Genomic DNA, 13631 nt, shown 5'->3' with positions numbered 1-13631 from the left:
GATTCACCCAGTGTCTGATGATTCACCCAGTGTCTGATGATTCTCCCAGTGCCTGATGGTTCACTCAGTGTCTGATGATTCACCCAGTGTCAGATGATTCACTCAGTGTCAGATGATTCACCCAGTGTCTGATGATTCACCCAGTGTCTGATGATTCACCCAGTGTCTGATGATTCACCCAGTGTCTGATGATTCACCCAGTGTCAGATGATTCACCCAGTGTAAGATGATTCACTCAGTGTCTGATGATTCACCCAGTGTCTGATGATTCACCCAGTGTCTGATGATTCACTCAGTGTCAGATGATTCACCCAGTGTCTGATGATTCACTCAGTGTCAGATGATTCACCCAGTGTCAGATGATTCACCCAGTGTCAGATGATTCACTCAGTGTCTGATGATTCACCCAGTGTCAGATGATTCACCCAGTGTCAGATGATTCACCCAGTGTCAGATGATTCACTCAGTGTCTGATGATTCTGATGATTCACCCAGTGTCTGATGATTCACTCAGTGTCTGATGTTTCTGATGATTCACCCAGTGTCTGATGATTCACTCAGTGTCTGATGATTCTGATGATTCACCCAGTGTCTGATGATTCTGATGATTCACCCAGTGTCTGATGATTCACTCAGTGTCTGATGATTCTGATGATTCACTCAGTGTCTGATGATTCACTCAGTGTCTGATGATTCTGATGATTCACCCAGTGTCTGATGATTCACTCAGTGTCTGATGATTCTGATGATTCACCCAATGTCTGATGATTCACCCAGTGTCAGATGATTCACTCAGTGTCTGATGATTCACCCAATGTCTGATGATTCACTCAGTATCTGATGATTCACCCAGTGTCTGATGATTCACTCAGTGTCTGATGATTCTGATGATTCACCCAGTGTCTGATGATGCACCCAGTGTCAGATGATTCACTCAGTGTCAGATGATTCACCCAGTGTCTGATGATTCACTCAGTGTCTGATGATTCACCCAGTGTCAGATGATTCACCCAGTGTCAGATGATTCACTCAGTGTCAGATAATTCACTCAGTGTCTGATGATTCACCCAGTGTCTGATGATGCACCCAGTGTCAGATGATTCACTCAGTGTCAGATGATTCACCCAGTGTCTGATGATTCACTCAGTGTCTGATGATTCACCCAGTGTCAGATGATTCACTCAGTGTCTGATGATTCACTCAGTGTCAGGTGATTCACCCAGTGTCTGATGATTCACTCAGTCACTCAGTGTCTGATGATTCACTCAGTGTCTGATGATTCACCCAGTGTCTGATAATTCACTCCGTGTCTGATGATTCACTCAGCGTCTGATGATTCACCCAGCGTCCGATTCACCCAGTGTCTGATGATTCACTCAGTGTCTGATGATTCTGATGATTCACCCAGCGTCCGATTCACCCAGTGTCTGATGATTCACTCAGTGTCTGATGATTCTGATGATTCACCCAGCGTCCGATTCACCCAGTGTCTGATGATTCACTCAGTGTCTGATGATTCTGATGATTCACCCAGCGTCCGATTCACCCAGTGTCTGATGATTCACTCAGTGTCTGATGATTCTGATGATTCACCCAGCGTCCGATTCACCCAGTGTCTGATGATTCACTCAGTGTCTGATGATTCTGATGATTCACCCAGCGTCCGATTCACCCAGTGTCTGATGATTCACTCAGCGTCTGATGATTCACCCAGCGTCCGATTCACCCAGTGTCTGATGATTCACTCAGTGTCTGATGATTCTGATGATTCACCCTGTGTCTGATGATTCACCCAGTGTCTGATGATTCACCCAGTGTCAGATGATTCACTCAATGTCTGATGATTCACTCAGTGTCTGATGATTCACTCAGTGTCTGATGATTCACTCAATGTCAGATGATTCACTCAGTGTCTGATGATTCACTCAGTGTCTGATGATTCACCCAGTGTCCTATGATTCACCCAGTGTCCGATGGTACACCCAGTGTCAGATGATTCACTCAGTGTCTCATAATTCATCCAGTGTCTGATGATTCACCCTGTGCCTGATGATTCACTCAGTTTCTGATGATTCACCCAGTGTCTGATGATTCACCCTGTGCCTGATGATTCACTCAGTGTCTGATGATTCATCCAGTGTCTGATGATTCACCCAGTGTCTGATGATTCACCCTGTGCCTGATGATTCACTCAGTGTCTGATGATTCATCCAGTGTCTGATGATTCACTCAGTTTCTGATGATTCACCCAGTGTCAGATGATTCACTTAGTTTCAGATGATTCACTCAGTTTCAGATGATTCACCCAGTGTCTGATGATTCACTCAGTGTCTGATGATTCATCCAGTGTCAGAAGATTCACTCAGCGCCTGATAATTCACCCAGTGTCTGATGATTCACTCAATCTCAGATGATTCACCCAGTGTCTGACGATTCTCCCAGTGCCTGATGATTCACTCAGTGTCTGATGATTCACCCAGTGTCTGATGATTCACTCAGTGTCAGATGATTCACTCAGTGTCTGATGATTCACTCAGTGTCTGATGATTCACTCAGTGTCTGATGATTCACCCAGTGTCTGATGATTCACTCAGTGTCAGATGTTTCACTCAGTGTCTGATAATTCACTCAGTGTCTGATGATTCGCTCCGTGTCTGATGATTCACTCAGTGTCTGATGATTCACCCAGCGTCCGATTCACTCAGTGTCTGATGATTCACTCAGCGTCTGATGATTCACCCAGCGTCCGATTCACCCAGTGTCTGATGATTCACTCAGTGTCTGATGATTCTGATGATTCACCCAGCGTCCGATTCACCCAGTGTCTGATGATTCACTCAGCGTCTGATGATTCACCCAGCGTCCGATTCACCCAGTGTCTGATGATTCACTCAGTGTCTGATGATTCTGATGATTCACTCAGTGTCTGATGATTCACTCAGTGTCTGATGATTCACCCTGTGTCTGATGATTCACCCAGTGTCAGATGATTCACTCAATGTCTGATGATTCACTCAATGTCTGATGATTCACTCAGTGTCTGATGATTCACCCAGTGTCAGATGATTCACTCAATGTCTGATGATTCACTCAGTGTCTGATGATTCACTCAGTGTCAGATGATTCACTCAATGTCTGATGATTCACTCAGTGTCTGATGATTCACTCAGTGTCTGATGATTCACCCAGTGTCCTATGATTCACCCAGTGTCCGATGATACACCCAGTGTCAGATGATTCACTCAGTGTCTGATAATTCATCCAGTGTCTGATGATTCACCCTGTGCCTGATGATTCACTCAGTTTCTGATGATTCACCCAGTGTCTGATGATTCACCCTGTGCCTGATGATTCACTCAGTGTCTGATGATTCATCCAGTGTCTGATGATTCACCCAGTGTCTGATGATTCACCCTGTGCCTGATGATTCACTCAGTTTCTGATGATTCACCCAGTGTCAGATGATTCACTTAGTTTCAGATGATTCACTCAGTTTCAGATGATTCACCCAGTGTCTGATGATTCACTCAGTGTCTGATGATTCATCCAGTGTCAGAAGATTCACTCAGCGCCTGATAATTCACCCAGTGTCTGATGATTCACTCAATCTCAGATGATTCCCCCAGTGTCTGACGATTCTCCCAGTGCCTGATGATTCACTCAGTGTCTGATGATTCACTCAGTGTCAGATGATTCACTCAGTGTCAGATGATTCACTCAGTGTCTGATGATTCACTCAGTGTCTGATGATTCACCCAGTGTCTGATGATTCACTCAGTGTCTGATAATTCACTCAGTGTCTGATGATTCGCTCAGTGTCTGATGATTCACTCAGCGTCTGATGAATCACCCAGCGTCCGATTCACTCAGTGTCTGATGATTCACTCAGCGTCTGATGATTCACCCAGCGTCCGATTCACGCAGTGTCTGATGATTCACTCAGTGTCTGATGATTCTGATGATTCACCCAGCGTCCGATTCACCCAGTGTCTGATGATTCACTCAGCGTCTGATGATTCACCCAGCGTCCGATTCACCCAGTGTCTGATGATTCACTCAGTGTCTGATGATTCTGATGATTCACTGAGTGTCTGATGATTCACTCAGTGTCTGATGATTCACCCAGTGTCTGATGATTCACCCAGTGTCAGATGATTCACTCAATGTCTGATGATTCACTCAATGTCTGATGATTCACTCAGTGTCTGATGATTCACCCAGTGTCAGATGATTCACTCAATGTCTGATGATTCACTCAGTGTCTGATGATTCACTCAGTGTCAGATGATTCACTCAGTGTCTGATGATTCACTCAGTGTCTGATGATTCACTCAGTGTCAGATGATTCACTCAGTGTCTGATGATTCACTCAGTGTCTGATGATTCACCCAGTGTCTGATGATTCACTCAGTGTCTGATAATTCACCCAGTGTCAGATGATTCACCCAGTGTCTGATGATTCACCCAGTGTCCGGTGATTCACCCAGTGTCCGATGATACACCCAGTGTCAGATGATTCACTCAGTGTCTGATAATTCATCCAGTGTCTGATGATTCACCCTGTGCCTGATGATTCACTCAGTTTCTGATGATTCACCCAGTGTCTGATGATTCACCCTGTGCCTGATGATTCACTCAGTGTCTGATGATTCATCCAGTGTCTGATGATTCACCCAGTGTCTGATGATTCACCCTGTGCCTGATGATTCACTCAGTGTCTGATGATTCATCCAGTGTCTGATGATTCACTCAGTTTCTGATGATTCACCCAGTGTCTGATGATTCACTCAGTGCCTGATGATTCACTCAGTGTCTGATGATTCACTCAGTGCTTGATGATTCACCCAGTGTCTGATGATTCACTTAGTTTCAGATGATTCACTCAGTTTCAGATGATTCACCCAGTGTCTGATGATTCACTCAGTGTCTGATGATTCATCCAGTGTCAGAAGATTCACTCAGCGCCTGATAATTCACCCAGTGTCTGATGATTCACTCAATCTCAGATGATTCACCCAGTGTCTGACGATTCTCCCAGTGCCTGATGATTCACTCAGTGTCTGATGATTCACCCAGTATCTGATGCTTCACTCAGTGTCTGATAATTCACTCAGTGTCTGATGATTCACTCAGTGTCTGATGATTCACTCAGTGTCTGATGATTCACTCAGTGTCTGATGATTCACCCAGTGTCTGACGATTCTCCCAGTGCCTGATGATTCACTCAGTGTCTGATGATTCACCCAGTGTCTGATGATTCACTCAGTGTCAGATGATTCACTCAGTGTCTGATGATTCACTCAGTGTCTGATGATTCACCCAGTGTCAGATGATTCACTCAGTGTCTGATGATTCACCCATTGTCCGATGATTCACCCAGTGTCCGATGATTCACCCAGTATCTGAAGATTCACTCAGTGTCTGATGATTCTGATGATTCACTCAGTGTCTGATGATTCACCCAGTGTCCGATAATTCACCCAGTGTCCGATGATTCACCCAGTATCTGAAGATTCACTCAATATCTGATGATTCTGATGATTCACTCAGTGTCTGATGATTCTGATGATTCACTCAGTATCAGATGATTCACTCAGTGTCTGATGATTCACCCTGTGCCTGATGATTCACTCAGTTTCTGATGATTCACCCAGTGTCTGATGATTCACCCAGTGTCTGATGATTCACTCAGTGTCAGATGATTCACTCAGTGTCTGATGATTCACCCTGTGCCTGATGATTCACTCAGTGTCTGATGATTCACTCAGTTTCTGATGATTCACCCAGTGTCTGATGATTCACCCTGTGCCTGATGATTCACTCAGTGTCTGATGATTCATCCAGTGTCTGATGATTCACTCAGTTTCTGATGATTCACCCAGTGTCTGATGATTCACTCAGTGCCTGATGATTCACTCAGTGTCTGCTGATTCACTCAGTGTTTGATGATTCACCCAGTGTCTGATGATTCACTCAGTGTCAGATGATTCACTCAGTTTCAGATGATACACCCAGTGTCTGACGATTCTCCCAGTGCCTGATGATTCACTCAGTGTCTGATGATTCACCCAGTGTCTGATGATTCACTCAGTGTCTGATGATTCACACAGTGTCTGATGATTCACTCAGTGTCTGATGATTCACTCAGTGTCTGATGATTCACCCAGTGTCAGATGATTCACTCAGTGTCTGATGATTCACCCAGTGTCTGATGATTCACCCAGTGTCCGATGATTCACCCAGTGTCCGATGATTCACTCAGTGTCTGATGATTCACCCAGTGTCCGATGATTCACTCAGTGTCTGATGATTCACCCAGTGTCCGATGATTCACTCAGTGTCTGATGATTCACTCAGTGTCTGATGATTCACTCAGTGTCTGATGATTCACCCAGTGTCCGATGATTCACTCAGTGTCTGATGATTCACTCAGTGTCTGATGATTCACCCAGTGTCCGATGATTCACCCAGTGTCCGATGATTCACTCAGTGTCTGATGATTCACCCAGTGTCCGATGATTCACTCAGTGTCTGATGATTCACTCAGTGTCTGATGATTCACCCAGTGTCTGATGATTCACTCAGTGTCTGATGATTCACCCAGTGTCCGATGATTCACTCAGTGTCTGATGATTCACTCAGTGTCTGATGATTCACCCAGTGTCTGATGATTCACCCAGTGTCAGATGATTCACTCAGTGTCTGATGATTCACCCAGTGTCAGATGATTCACTCAGTGTCTGATGATTCACTCAGTGTCTGATGATTCACCCAGTGTCTGATGATTCACCCAGTGTCAGATGATTCACTCAGTGTCTGATGATTCACTCAGTGTCTGATGATTCACCCAGTGTCCGATGATTCACTCAGTGTCTGATGATTCACCCAGTGTCCGATGATTCACCCAGTGTCCGATGATTCACTCAGTGTCTGATGATTCACTCAGTGTCTGATGATTCACCCAGTGTCCGATGATTCACTCAGTGTCTGATGATTCACCCAGTGTCCGATGATTCACTCAGTGTCTGATGATTCACTCAGTGTCTGATGATTCACTCAGTGTATGATGATTCACCCAGTGTCAGATGATTCACTCAGTGTCTGATGATTCACCCAGTGTCCGATGATTCACCCAGTGTCCGATGATTCACTCAGTGTCTGATGATTCACTCAGTGTCTGATGATTCACCCAGTGTCCGATGATTCACTCAGTGTCTGATGATTCACCCAGTGTCAGATGATTCACTCAGTGTCTGATGATTCACTCAGTGTCTGATGATTCACTCAGTGTCTGATGATTCACTCAGTGTATGATGATTCACCCAGTGTCAGATGATTCACTCAGTGTCTGATGATTCACTCAGTGTCTGATGATTCAGCCAGTGTCAGATGCTCAATGTCAGATGATTCACCCAGTGTCAGATGATTCACTCAGTTTCACTCAGTGTCAGATGATTTACCCAGTGGCTGATTTTTCACCCAATGTTCACTAAGTGTCAGATTATTCACTCAGTGTTCACTCAGTGCCTGATGATTCACGATTCACCCAGTGCCTGATGATTCAGTCAGTGTCAGATGATTCACTGGGTATCTGATGATTTCCCGTACATCTCTCCGTTCCCCGTACCCTTTCTCCGTTCCCCGTACACCTCTCCATTCCCCGTGCCACTCTCCGTTCCCCATACAACTCCATTCGTTGTGTTATTCTGAATTGAGGAGAATGTTTGAGCAAGTTGACCCTGGATATTTGGTTTGACGTTGTGCAATTGTCTGCATTGCAGTCTGCCGAGGAAGGGGCGGTGAGTGCCATCTACTGTGCTGTGTCCAAGGAAATGGAAGGTATCAGTGGGAAGTACATCGACAGTGACTGCTCCCTCGCTCTGCCCAGTCCAACAGCACAAGACCAAGCCTTAGCTCAAAAGCTTTGGGCCTTCAGTGAGGTGCTTACCGGCCTCGACCAGAGGACAACTGGAGAGAGAAATTTATGCGGTGTGTAACATTCCTTCAAGGCTGTCCTTGGGGCAATAGAATAATTCTTCAACATGGATTGCAACTTCAAATACCTCCTCCCACCCGTCCCGTCTCTTCTCCCACCTCCCCTCCTCCCCTCCCCTCCTCTCTCTCCTCCCCTCCCCCCTCCCCTCCCCTCTCCCACCCTCCCCCTCCCCTCTCCCCCCTCCACTCCTCCCCTCCCCTCTCTCCTCCCCTCCCCTCTCCCCTCCACTCTCCCCCCCCCCTCTCCCCCCATCTCCCCTCCCCTCTCCCACCCTCCGCTCCTCCCCTCTCCTCATCCACCCTCCCCCATTCCCTCTCCCCTCTCCTCACTCCCCCTCTCCCCCCTCCGCACTCCCCCTCTCCCCCCCTCCCGTCCCCTGTCCCCTCCCTCTCAACTTCAAATACCTCCTCCCACCCTCCCCGTCTGCTGTCCTCGTCCCGTCTGCTCTCCTCCCCTTCACTCCTCCCGTCCCCTGTCCCCCCCCTCCCCACTCACCACCGCCCCTCCTCCCTTCCCCTCTCCGCCTTTCCCCCTCTCCCCTCCTCCCATCCCATCCCTCCTCTTTCCTTCTCCCGACACCCTCTTTATCTCCCCTCCCCTCCTCATCCCTTCTCCTCCCCTCCACTCTCCTTTCCTCCCGTCCCCTCTCCCCCCTCCCTTCCCCTATCCTCCACTGCTCATCCCCTGTCCCCTCTCGCTCCCCTTATTGTCTTCATCCTGTCCTTGTTCCCGCCCTATCCTCGTCCTCATTCCCTCCTCCAAACCTCCTCCCCTCCCCCTCTCCTCTCATAGAAACACAGGAGGAGTTCTTTCAGCCCCTCGAGCCTGTTGCGCCATTGACTGAGACCCTGGATGATCTGTCAACCAACTCCAAATAGCTGCCTTTGCCCCATATCCCTTAAAGCTACTTATCTCAGATTTAAAATGAACCATTGATCTCGCATCAATTGCTATTTGCGGAAGGGAGTCCCAAACCTCTCCCAGCCTGTGTGTGTAGGACTGTTTCCGAATTTCACTCCTGAAAGGTCTGGCCCTAATGTTTAGACCGTGCCCCCTGGTCCAAGACTCCCCAACCAGCAGATCCAGTGTCTCTCCATCGACCCTATCTGTTCCCCTAAATATCCTGAAAACTTCGATCAGATCGCCCCTTAACCTTCTAAATCCCAGGGAATACATCCCTAGTGTGTATCATCTCTCCTTGTGACTTAACCCTTGGAGACCGGGTATCATTCTGGTAAACCCACGCTGTACTCCCTCCATGGCCAATATATCCTCCCTAAGGTTTGGGGCCCAGAACTGCTCACAGTGCTCCAGGTGTGGGACCCAGAACTGCTCACAGTGCTCCAGGTGTGGGACCCAGAACTGCTCACAGTGCTCCAGGTGTGGGACCCAGAACTGCTCACAGTGCTCCAGGTGTGGGGCCCAGAACTGCTCACAGTGCTCCAGGTGTGGAGCCCAGAACTGCTCACAGTGCTGCAGGTGTGGGGCCCAGAACTGCTCACAGTGCTGCAGGTGTGGGGCCCAGAACTGCTCACAGTACTCCAGGTGTGGGGCCCAGAACTGCTCACAGTACTCCAGGTGTGGGGCCCAGAACTGCTCATAGTGCTCCAGGTGTGGGGCCCAGAACTGCTCACAGTGCTCCAGGTGTGGGGCCCAGAATTGCTCACAGTGCTCCAGGTGTGGGGCCCAGAACTGCTCACAGTGCTCCAGGTGTGAGGCCCAGAATTGCTCACAGTGCTCCAGGTGTGGGGCCCAGAACTGCTCACAGTGCTCCAGGTGTGGGGCCTAGAACTGCTCACAGTGCTCCAGGTGTGGGGCCCAGAACTGCTCACAGTGCTCCAGGTGTGGGACCCAGAATTGCTCACAGTGCTCCAGGTGTGGGGCCCAGAACTGCTCACAGTGCTCCAGGTGTGGGGCCCAGAACTGCTCACAGTGCTCCAGGTGTGGGGCCCAGAACTGCTCATAGTGCTCCAGATGTGGGGCCCAGAACTGCTCACAGTTCTCCAGGTGTGGGGCCCAGAACTGCTCACAGTACTCCAGGTGTAGTGCCCAGAACTGCTCACAGTGCTCCAGGTGTGGGACCCAGAACTGCTCACAGTGTTCCAGGTGTGGGGCCCAGAACTGCTCACAGTGCTCCAGGTGTGGGGCCCAGAACTGCTCACAGTGCTCCAGGTGTGGGGCCCAGAACTGCTCACAGTGCTCCAGGTGTGGGGCCCAGAACTGCTCACCGTGCTCCAGATGTGGGGCCCATAACTGTTCAAGTGCACCAGATGTGGAGCCCAGAACTGCTCACAGTGCTGCAGGTGTGGGGCCCAGAACTGCTCACAGTGCTCCAGGTGTGGGGCCCAGAACTGCTCACAGTGCTCCAGGTGTGGGGCCCAGAATTGCTCACAGTGCTCCAGGTGTGGGGCCCAGAACTGCTCACAGTGCTCCAGGTGTGGGGCCCAGAACTGCTCACAGTGCTCCAGGTGTGGGGCCAAGAACTGCTCATAGTGCTCCAGATGTGGGGCCCAGAACTGCTCACAGTGCTCCAGGTGTGGGGCCCAGAACTGCTCACAGTGCTGCAGGTGTGGGGCCCAGAACTGCTCACAGTGCTCCAGGTGTGGGGCCCAGAACTGCTCATAGTGCTCCAGGTGTGGGGCCCAGAACTGCTCACAGTGCTCCAGGTGTGGGGCCCAGAACTGTTCACAGTGCTCCAGGTGTGGGGCCCAGAACTGCTCATAGTGCTCCAGGTGTGGGGCCCAGAACTGCTCACAGTGCTCCAGGTGTGGGGCCCAGAACTGCTCATAGTGCTCCAGGTGTGGGGCCCAGAACTGCTCACAGTGCTCCAGGTGTGGGGCCCAGAACTGCTCATAGTGCTCCAGGTGTGGGGCCCAGAACTGCTCACAGTGCTCCAGGTGTGGGGCCCAGAACTGCTCATAGTGCTCCAGGTGTGGGGCCCAGGACTGCTCACAGTGCTCCAGGTTTGGTCTAACCAGGGTTTGTGCAGCTGCAGCATAATTTCTACCCCCTGTATTCTAGTCCTCTAGATAGAAAGGCCAGCATCCCATTAGCCTTTGTGATTATTTTCTGTAGCTGTTCATGACATTTGAATGATCCATGTACCTGGACCAAGTCTCTTTGGACCCCACTGTGTTTAGCCTGTCACCATTTAGAAATACCCTGTTCCATCCTTTTTTAGGTCCGAAGTGGATGACCTCACACTTGTCTGCACTGAAACCCATTTGCCACAGTTCTGCCCATTCACTGAATCTGTCGATATCCCGGTGTAATTTTATGCTTCCACCTATACTGCCTACACTGCCGCCTATCTTTGTGTCATCGGTAAATTTGGATATGTGGCTTCCTATCCCACCATCTGACTGGTTAGTAAAGACTGTGAATAGTTGAGGTCCCAACACTTTCCCTCACTCCCCTCACTTCTCCTCCATTCCTTGCTATGCAACATAATCTCGTATATAGCCTGCTATATAACACAACCTTATACATCACATTGCAGCCTTGGTCCAAACATGGACAAAAGAGCTGAATTCCAGAGGTGAGGTCTGACCCTCGGCATCAAGGCAGCAGTTGATCGAGTGTGGCCTCAAGGAGCCCTAGTAATACTGGTCAGTGGGAATCGAGGAAAGGTTCTCCGTTGGCTGGAGTCAGACCCAGCACAGAGGAAGATGGTTGTGGTTGCAAATTCAGAATACAATCAAGCAGGGTCAAAATGGTCTTATAAAAGGGAAATCGTGTTTGACAAATTTATTCGAGTTCTTTGAGGATGTAATGAGCAGGGTGGATAAATGGGGGAACCAGTAGATGTAGTGTATTTGGATTTCCAAAAGGCATTCGATAAGGTGGCACATAAAAGGTTACTGCACAAGAGCTCACGGGGTTGGAAGTAATATATTAGCATGGATAGAGGATCGGCTAACTAACAGAAAATAGAGAGTTGGGATAAATGAGTCATTTTCAGGTTGGCAATCAGTAACTTGTGGGGTGCTGCAGGGATCAGTGCTGGGGCCTCAACTATTTACAATCTATATTAATGACTTGGATTAAATGTATTGTAGTCAGATTTGCTGACGATACAAAGATAGGTGGAAAAGCGAGTTGTGTGGAGGACATAAAGAATCTGCAATGGGATATAGACAGGTTAAGTGAGTGGACAAAAATTTGGCAGATGGAGTATAATGTGAGAAAATGTGAGGTTATCCACTTTGGCAGGAAAAATAGAAAAGCAAAATATTATTTAAATAGAGAGATTACAGAATGCTGCGGTACAGAGGGATCTGTGGGTCCTTGTGCATGAAACACAAAAGGTTAGTGTGCAGGTACATCATCATCATCATAGGCAGTCCCTCGGAATCGTGGAGGACTTGCTTCCATTCCCAAAGTGAGTTCTCTGGTGGCTGAACAGTCCGATACGAGAGCCACAGACCCTGTTACAGGTGGGACAGACATTCGTCGAGGGAAGGGGTGGGTGGGGCTGGTTTGCCGCGAGCTCCTTCCGCTGCCTGCGCCTGGCCTCTTCATGCTCCTTGCGTCAAGACTTTCTCCACCTCGGGCGGTCTGCAGCCAGGGTCTCCCTGGTGTCAGTGGTGATGTCGCTCTTTACCAGGGAGGCTTTGAGGGTGTCCTTATAATGCTTCCGCTGTCCTCCTTTGGCTCATTCACCATGAAGGAGCTCCGCATAAAGCATTAGCTTAGGGAGTCTCTTATCTGCCATGCGGACAACGTGGCCTGCCCAACGAAGCTGATCGAGTGTGGTCAGTGCTTCAATACTGGGGATGTTAGCCTGGACGAGGACACTGATTTTGGTGCGCCTGTCCTCCCAGGGGATTTGCAGGATCTTGCGGAGACATCATTGGTGGTATTTCACCAGCGACTTGAGGTGCCTTCTATACATGTTCCATGCCTTAGATCCATAAAGGAGGGCGGGTATTACTATAGCCCTGTAGACCGTGAGTTTTGTGGTAGATTTGAGGGCCTGGTCTTCAAACACACTTTTCCGCAGGCGGCGGAAGGCTGCACTGGTGCAGTGGAGGCGATGCTCAATCTCCGCATCACTGTCTGCCTTTGTTGATAAGAGGCTCCCGAGATATGGGAAATGGCCCATGTTGTCCAGGGCCGCGCCTTGGATCTTGATGATTGGAGGGTAGTACTGTGTGGCGGGGACAGGATGGTGGAGGACCTTTGTCTTACGGATGTTAAGCGTAAGGCCCATGCTTTCATATGCCTCACTGAATACATTGACTATATCCTGGAGTTCAGCCTCTGAATGTGCGCAGACGCCGGCATCGTCCGCATACTGCAGCTCAACGACAGAGGTTGGGGTGATCTTGGACCTGGCCTCGAGGCGGCGTAGGTTAAACAGCTCCCATTGGTTCTGTAGTTTAGTTCCACTCCAGCGGGGAGCTTGTTGATTGTGAGGTGGAGCATGCGGAAGATTGAGAAGAGGGTTGGAGCAATGACGCAGCCCTGTTTGACCCCGTCCGGACGTGGATTGGGTCTGTAATGGACCTGTTGGTAAGGATCACAGCAAGTGATTAGGAAGGCAAATGGAATCCTGGCCTTTATTGTAAAGGGGCTGGAGTATAAAAGCAGGGAAGTCTTGCTACAGTTATACAGGGTATTGGTGAGGCCACAC

Source organism: Pristiophorus japonicus, chromosome 11 (assembly GCF_044704955.1).
Source record: "Pristiophorus japonicus isolate sPriJap1 chromosome 11, sPriJap1.hap1, whole genome shotgun sequence".
Lineage (NCBI taxonomy): Eukaryota > Metazoa > Chordata > Chondrichthyes > Pristiophoridae > Pristiophorus > Pristiophorus japonicus.
Note: the sequence above shows the minus strand (reverse complement) of the source record.